We start from the raw sequence: 8,469 nt of genomic DNA on the forward strand, positions 1-8,469 counted from the left end.
CTGCAACAATGCTGGTGTAAAGGGAGCCTGGCTTATTTGTTGTGGAGGTGGGACAACTCTCTTTGGCTTCTCTCGTAAAAGCAAAATTGCTTAAGCAAAGCCTGTTCCTGCCACGTACAACACCTCTTTTACTGGACTCATAAGGTAGGTCATTCAATCAGCCAATTTTCACAAACACTTCCTGTGACATTTCTTGCCTATGGAAAACTCTTTCCCTGCCAAATATTACCCTGCTTCCCTTGATACCTTCAGTGTTTACAAACTGTTTGAAGTAGCATTACAATAATTTTCTCGCTCTTGTTTTTAAGAACACATACTTCCCTTTGGCTTTAAACTGATTTAACACACAGGATATGGCCTTGCTGAACCTCTTGTGCATCCATCCTTTATTACTTTCATCCTTCTACTTTCTGCCATGAACAAAAAATAAAATAAAATTCTTGTCCATATTTATTTTGTGTTTAACCATTTTTGGTGCCAGGTCACCACTGATAACTCTCCCGCAGGGATCTTAACTACAAAGATCACGGGGAAGGGAAGAAGCCAGTGTCTCCACTTGTGTTGGCTTTGTGTTGGCTGCACCAAAGACTTGTGCTGCTTCTGCCAAAATTCTGAAACAAGTGAAAAAAGATCAAATCGCTGCCCCAAGTCCTTGTATGTAGAAAACTGAAAGACAGTGACAGGAAAGTTTTCTTTTCACACTTTATGCTAGGTAGAGGAAAAGGAAAAACATATAGATTGCATGTCTGGATGTTGAGTTTCCATGCCAGGGCTCTGACAGAGCCATCCTATGCAAGTATGCTGAGAAGCACAACTAAATTCAATCGGGATTCCTCCTAAATGGGTATGTACAGAATGTGGCCACTGTATGGAGCCCATTGGCCTCCGACAGCCTCTGACTATTTTTTCAGCCCCTGGAAGAGCAGCAAAAAAGAGAGTGGCTTTACTTTAAACTTGCTGCCCCATCCACTGAAATGTGGCAAATGTGACACCAAAACCAGCACAAAATACAGTTGGCCCTCCATATCCACAGATTCTTTATCCATGGATTCAACCATCCACTGCTTGACCATATTTTTTTAAAAATCCAAAAAGGAGCCTTGGTTAAATGCCTGTATTGCAACCACTCACTCACAAACCACAAGGATGTGAATTTAATACCATCCAGGGGCTCTGAGTTGACTCAGCCTGGCATCCTTCTTTAGGTCACTAAAATAAGTACCCAGCTTGTTGGGTGCAATTAGCTTACTCTTTGTGAACCGCTTAGTGCATCCCTCAGTAAGTGGTATAGACATGTACTAGCTATTGCTATCCAAAATGCAAACCTTGATTTTGCCATTTTGTATAAGGGGATGCCATTTTACTATTCTATGATAGTGAATGGGACTGGAGCATCCATGGATTTTGATATCTGTATCTCTCTATAGAATGAAGACTTCAACTTATATTAAGCCCAAGGCCTTGATTTAAATTTTATTATTTATTTATTGCTGCTACAATGGTACAACTACATTTCAATGTGGGGCTATGTGTGCACCTACTGGTATTTTGGAAGCCTTGTACTGTGGACCCCGTAAATTTGCTCGCTCCAGTCTACAGGACTGTAAACTAAGGGGCTATACAGATTAGCCCAAAGGGACAGTGGGATGGTGCCCCTTATTGCCCCGGATTGGGCCCATGGCAACTGCATGCCGCAGCCCCGATCTGGCTTTCGAAGGACGCAAAAAGGAGCGGCAAAACACAGCTCCTTCTTGCTAGGGTTGCCATAGCAGCCCCCCCCCCCCCCCCGTGACCAGCACGGTTTTGGGGGCTGTTAAAATATATTTCTAATTTGTATGGAAAATGTTCAGATGTGTCAATGGTTAACTAAGGTTTAAAATGGTTCCTGTTGCAAGCCAGAAAGTCTAGGCCTGGAAGAACAAGTCTTCAAGGACATGTGCTGAGACATAATATCAACAAATGTATTATTGTTATGCTCCTGTGTAGCATGGTGACTTCATGGGAAAGAGGTGTGTCCACTTGGTGGGAAAGTTGATCTTTTGAGAGAACAAAGACTGATGTCACATTCAAGCTTCTAGCATGGACTCTGAAAGAGTATAGATGTACATAGTAGCTTGCTGTGCAAAGTGTATAAATAGCAACAAAGTTAATAAACCCTCATTTGAGTGAAAATCTGTGTTGAAGTTACTTTGTTCCTGAGTAGCTAAGAAGACTGCATCTGTTCCAGTTGGTACCAGTTCAAACCACCGGTAACAAGAGACATCAACCATCCCAAAGATCTTTTTCTCTAACAGGGGCCCCCTCCCGGTCACGGTCCGGTTTGGGCCCCCACCCGTGCCTGGTCCCCTGTTTGGGGGCCCACTCCGGCCATTGCCGCTGCCGCTAATGCGGCTGCTGCGGCGCCAACCCACCTCCTCCTCCAGCTCGCCTTCCTCGCCTCCAAGGCGAGGGCTTGAACACTGCCCAGCCCAGGCCTCAGTAGGGGCCAGTGCCAGGCGCGCGCGCGGAGGGAAGTGGGGCAGGGAAAGCGAGGCCCCATTCCTTTCCCTGGCTTCCTCCCCTGGCGACGGAGAAAGCCAGGCAGAGGTTTGGGGCTTCGCTTCAGCGAGGCCCCATTCCCTTCCCTGGCTTCCTCCGTTGCCGGCGGAGAAAGCCAGGCAGGGGAAAGAGCCTTTCCTCTTTCTCTTACTCCTTCTGCCTCCTCTCCTCCTCCTTTTCTTCCTCTTCTTCTTCCTCCTCCTCTTCCTTTCTTCTTCATCTTTTTCCTCCTCTTCTTCTTCCTCCTCTCCTCCTCCTTTTCCTCCCCTTCTTCATCTTCTTCTTCCTCCTCCTCTTCTTCTCCATCTCTTCTCCTCCTCCTCCTCCTCTTCCCCTCTTCCTTCCCTTCTTCTTCCTCTCTACTTCCTCTTCTTCTTCCTCCTCCTCTTCTTCTTCTCCTCTTCCTCCTCCTCTTCCCTTCTTCTTCATCTTTTTCCTTCTCTTCTTCTTCCTCCTCTGCTCCTTCCTCCCCTTCTTCCTCCTTTTCCTCCCCTTCTTCTTCATCTTCCTCCTCCTCCTCTTCTTCTCCTCCTCCTCTTCTTCCCCTCTTCCTCCCCTTCTTCTTCCTCTCTACTTCCTCCTCTTCTTCCTCCTCCTTCTTCTCCTCTTCCTCCTCCTCTGCCTTTTCCACCCTTCTCCTCTTCAATGCCCAAATGTGCTGTTTGGAATGGGGGGAGGCAGGTTGGCCAGAAAGGGAAGTCCATTTCTGCCATCTCTCTAGGAACAATGTCAAAATGTCCTCCATTTTGATCATGCCTAAGAAACATGCATTTACATTAACATTTTTTAAAAAGCATCATTTTTTGTGTGTCCTCCATTTTTACAAAATATGTCCTACATTTGAAAAATTTGTCCTACTTTTGTCCTACATTTGTCCCAGTTTCGAGGTCCAGAATTATGGCAACCCTACTTCTTGCACTCTCTACAGAACACCATATGCACTCTTTTGGCACTGCATTGTGTAGGTGCAGCACCAGAGTGGTGTCATCATGGTGCATCCTGTGTAAACAGGCACATGCCAAAATGGCACTTTGGGGGTGGGGTCATGGCACTGCAGGTGCAGATGCTATGCCATGACCCTTTCAGGCTGGTCTGTATAGGGCCTAAGGCAGTCTAAGATGGACTGTAGTTTTCTTAAATGGCTGCTTGTTTCTTTCAAAAGGATTCTAGTGGCATGACCAGTAAATCACAAGAATGCTATGCCTGTAAAACTTCATGTCTAGCTAAAGAGGTTGGACACACTTCCAGAACCTCACATAGATTTACAATCATAGCTACAATCCTGGCTATATTAGCCATTGTGAAAACTAATGTAGCATAATGGTTAAAGTGTTGGATGGAGACTTGAAAGAACTACATCCAAGGTGCTTATCACATAATGCTGTTATACCATCATAGCAGTGGATCAGGGGCGTAGCTAGGATTTTAGGAAGGGGGGGGGTCCAGACTAAGTGCCACCATTCTAATGGGGCTTGGGTGCGGCGGTGCAGCAGCACACACCATTCATTTTTGTAATGGAAGGGGGGTCAGGACCCCAAGAAACCCCCCCCCCCCTTGGCTATGTCCCTGAGTGGATTAATCCTGCCTTTGCCTCACTCTTAACACATACAGTGGCTTTCTTACGACTCTTTCACATGGGAGGCAAGCATAATTAAAACATGGTTAAAACATGATAATAGTGCAATTGGGGGGAAGATTACCTCCCCCCCCCCCACATGCTTCTCTTGTCATGTTTGGTGTATAAACTGTAATGGAAGCATCATTAGGTAATAACGGAAACTCCCATTATTACCCAATGTCATGCCCATTGCAGTTTACACGTGGGACACAAATGGGAGAAGCATGTGGGGTGTGTGATAATCTTCCCTCCAATCGTGCTATTACCATGTTTTAATCATGTTTTAATGATGCTTGTCTCCTCTGTGTAATAGAGTCCTTAGTGTTGTGCTTTAGAGTCATTATGAATTTGATTTTTTTTTCATGCTTTAAATAATAACACCCTTTTCCCCCCACTGTGGTTCAGTGAGCAGTATTGATAATTTTATTAATTTATTTGTTTACACAGTAAAAAAAAAAAGACTTATGATGACCCTAAAGTGTTCACCTATCATGGGGTTTTCTTAGCAAGTTTCTTCAGAGGGCATTTGCCATTGCCATCCTCTGAGGCTGAGAGAGTGTGACTTGCCCAAGGTCACTCAGTGAGTTTCCAGGACCAAGCTGGGATTTGAACCTGGCCTCCAGAGTCATAGTCCAATGCTTAAACCACTATGACATACTGGCTCTCTTCATAATAGCATTATTACAGCTTAATTTTAAAAAAAATGAAAGTGAAACCAGTCATGATGGCGGAGGTGGGGCAAATGGGGTGGTAAAAATATAGTCACCCTTCTGTATTCATGGATTTTTTATCCACAGCTTGAAAATATTCGATGTGTGTGTGTGTGTGTGTATAGGATACTTGGAGAAATGAGGGCCACCACTTGCATACTTGATCCTTGCCCTTCCTGACTTCTGAAATCAGCTAGAGAAGGACTGGCCGAGTGGGTAAAGGGAGTGATGAATGCTTCACTGCAGTAAGGCAAATTTCCATCCTGCCTAAAAGAGGCTGTGGTGAGGCTACTACTAAAAAAGACCTCCCTGGATCCCACCATTCAGAACAACAATTGGCCAGTCTCTAACATCCCATTCTTGGGCAAGGTTTTGGAGCAAGTGGTGGCCTCCCAGCTCCAGGGGTTTCTGGATGAAATAGATTAGACCCATTTCAATCTGGCTTCAAACCTGAACAGCTTTTGATTTCATCGATCACGGTATCCTTCTGAGATGCTTTTCTGGGATGTGACTTGGGAATACTATTATGCGGTGGTTCCAGTCTTTCCTGGAGGAGGAGCCAGAAGGTGGTGTTTGAGGGACTCCTGTTTGACTCTTTGGCTGCTGACCTGTGGAGTTCCACAGGGTTCTGTGTTGTTCCCAATGTTATTTAACATCTACAGGAAACTGCTGTGAGAGGTCATCTGTGAGATATGGCATAATAAATAAATAAATAAATAAATAAATAAATAAATAAATAAATAAATAATTTTTGCCATTTTATATAAAATACACCATTTAACTACACCACTGTATTTAATAGAACTTGAGCTTCCACAAATTTTGGTATCCACCATGGGGGGGGGGGGGGGGGGGGAGAGAGCTGTCCACAGGGGAACCAAACTCCAGAGCCCACTGTAGCATTGTTGGTACTTAAGAACTTACAGTGCAGAAAAGAAAACAGTAGAAGTTACAGTTTTAAAGTGCAAATGTGGTGACACACCATCATCATTCCACTATCTTCATGAGCACCAGTGAGGCAATTTTGAACAGGATTACCTGAAACAATTGACTGGCCTCAAGTCTCCACCGATCCATGAAACTCACAGAGTAACCTTAGGCCAGTATTAATCTCAAATGGCTCTACTCCACCAATTTGTGAGAGCATAAAGTAGAAAGAAGGAAAGCCATGTGTGCTACCTGAGCCCACTTGAGAGGAAATATGGAATATAAATGTAATGAGTGCATACTGGTATTTTGTTGTCAAAGCCCTCCATAAGGGAACTTTAGACTAAAAGCTGAAATCATATGGAAAAAAATAAAGGACAAAATGGCGGGATACAAACCGCCGCTTTGCGGCGGTCTGCCGCCGCCGCCGCCGGTTAGTCTGCAGGGGAGCCGGAGCCTCCACACAGCGCGGCTCCCGTGTAGACAGAAAAAGAAGCTCCAAAATGGAGCTTCTTTTTCAGTCGCGTTTGCGACGTAGCGAGGCGCCAGGGGCGCACTTGCTACGTCACAAGGGACGCGACGCGTACAGACGCTCAGCGTCCGCTACGCAAAGATGGCGCCGGCCATGTAGAAGGGCCGGCGCCATCTTGTACGGACGGAGTCCGTATTAGGCACAGGGGCGTCTATAAGAGATGCCCCCTTTTTAAAATAGGACGTCCTCCGGACGTCCCAAATGCCAGTGCAGAAAGCACCAATATCTTCTCTCTAGTTAAGTCTGTGTACTGAGGTCAGTTGAGCAGTAGAACCTGTACATCTGACTATAGGTTTGTATTGCCAAAGTACTCTAAAAATTGCTTTCATGGAGGGAGTTATATTATACATATACAGAGTATCTCTCTTCCCCCTGACTCTCTCTCTCTCTCTCTCTCTCTCTCATATATATGCAAACTCATAGGTGAGGATAAAGATAAAAGCAACTGCCTTTACCCCTTTTCAGAATTGCGTATTTCATTTAAACTAAGATGAATTGGCTTTCTCTTTTACACTTTTGAAACATACTTTCACAACCATCTTGAAGCCTTCTGCCGGGAAGAGTCTCAATTAAGTTTAGGTTGGGCCTGATTATTTGAGCAGCCTTTGACATGTGGTATGGAGACTTACCTGCAATGAGTGAAGGCAGTTTATCCAGGACTGTTATAATTCAATCTTCAGCAATCATTTAAGTAATTTTAGAATGCATTTCCTAATCTTTATTAAAAGGCCAAGAATATATTATTTGTGCCTGTCTTGATTACACGTATGTGCCATTTCATCATTGTACGTGTGTAGCTTCATACATATGCTTATAATATGTGTTTCATTTCAATAAGCTGAGAAAGTAATAAATTTAGGTCTGAGTAGCAGTTGTTTTATGTGGCTGCCAACCTGCCTAGTAACATTCTTAATTACTGCCAGGAAACCAAGTGTTTTCCGACCATGTGTTTTGCATTTGAGGGCAGTACATCTTGTCAACCCTCTCAGCTGGACTGATGGACAACCTGATAGTAATTTTGGTGTTATGCAAAGACTTCTCTTTTGGTGGGTGGTTTCTTTGTGGACAGGGAGGTCATGAACATTATGTTGATGTATGATTGTTTGAGTGCAAGGCATACCCAAAAATGGCTGGGTTAAGAAAGGGAATAGGTTTGACTCCATGTTTCTTTTAAGTCAGCCCATCCAACTAGTGCATCTTTTAAAGGCCCAACCTGTGAAGTATGTTTCATATTTCTCTGTCTAGCATAGATTACAGGCTCTGAGGGTATTCAGATCTCTCCCAATGCTCCTTTAAAAGTCTGTTCCTTTAAAAATCTTTCTTAGGGACATAGGAAACTACCTATCATAGGAAATGTGAAATAAATAAATACCTCATACTGAGTCAGTCCATTCATCTACTCAGCCTTGCATATTTGTATGGCTTGGGCCCGAGTTACTTGTGGGAACGCCTCTCCCTACATAATCTGCCCCGCACTCTCAGAACATCTGAGAAGAATATTAGAATACCAAATGACTAGATTAACAATGACTTCCCATAGAGCTTTTACTGCCGCTGCTCCTAAATTGTGGAACGGCTTACCAGAAGAGATCCGTCATATTACCACCTTAGATGCTTTTAAGAAGGCACTTAAAATGGATCTCTTCTGGCGGGCTTATCCACCCGACCTTGTATAGGAGCGTTATTAAATAAAATGTTCCACTCCTTTGATTATGACTGCCATGTTTGCTATGATTATCATGCAATTTTCTTAATACAGTGTGCCCGTGGGCGCGCTTTACGTGGCTTTCAGCATATGCTGAAAGCCGCACAGGGAGGAAGGGGCGGCACATCTGATAGGGACGAATGCAGTACGCACCCATGGCACATGTGCACCACTGCGCCACCACATGCACAAGCCCCATTCATTTAAATGGGACTCGAGCATAGGTGCTTTTTTGTTTTATGCGGGGGAGCCCAGAATGGATCCCCTGCATAAACAAAGGGCACACTGTAATGTCAGTATTTTATTGATTATCTCTTTGTATTTGTATTTTGTATTTTATCGGATGTAATCCCGCCTCAATCTGCAGGGAGAGGGGGGAAATATAAAAATTATTATTATTATTATTATTATTATTATTATTATTATTATTATTATTATT

Source organism: Sceloporus undulatus, unplaced genomic scaffold (genome assembly GCF_019175285.1).
Source record: "Sceloporus undulatus isolate JIND9_A2432 ecotype Alabama unplaced genomic scaffold, SceUnd_v1.1 scaffold_19, whole genome shotgun sequence".
NCBI classification, from domain to species: domain Eukaryota; kingdom Metazoa; phylum Chordata; class Lepidosauria; order Squamata; family Phrynosomatidae; genus Sceloporus; species Sceloporus undulatus.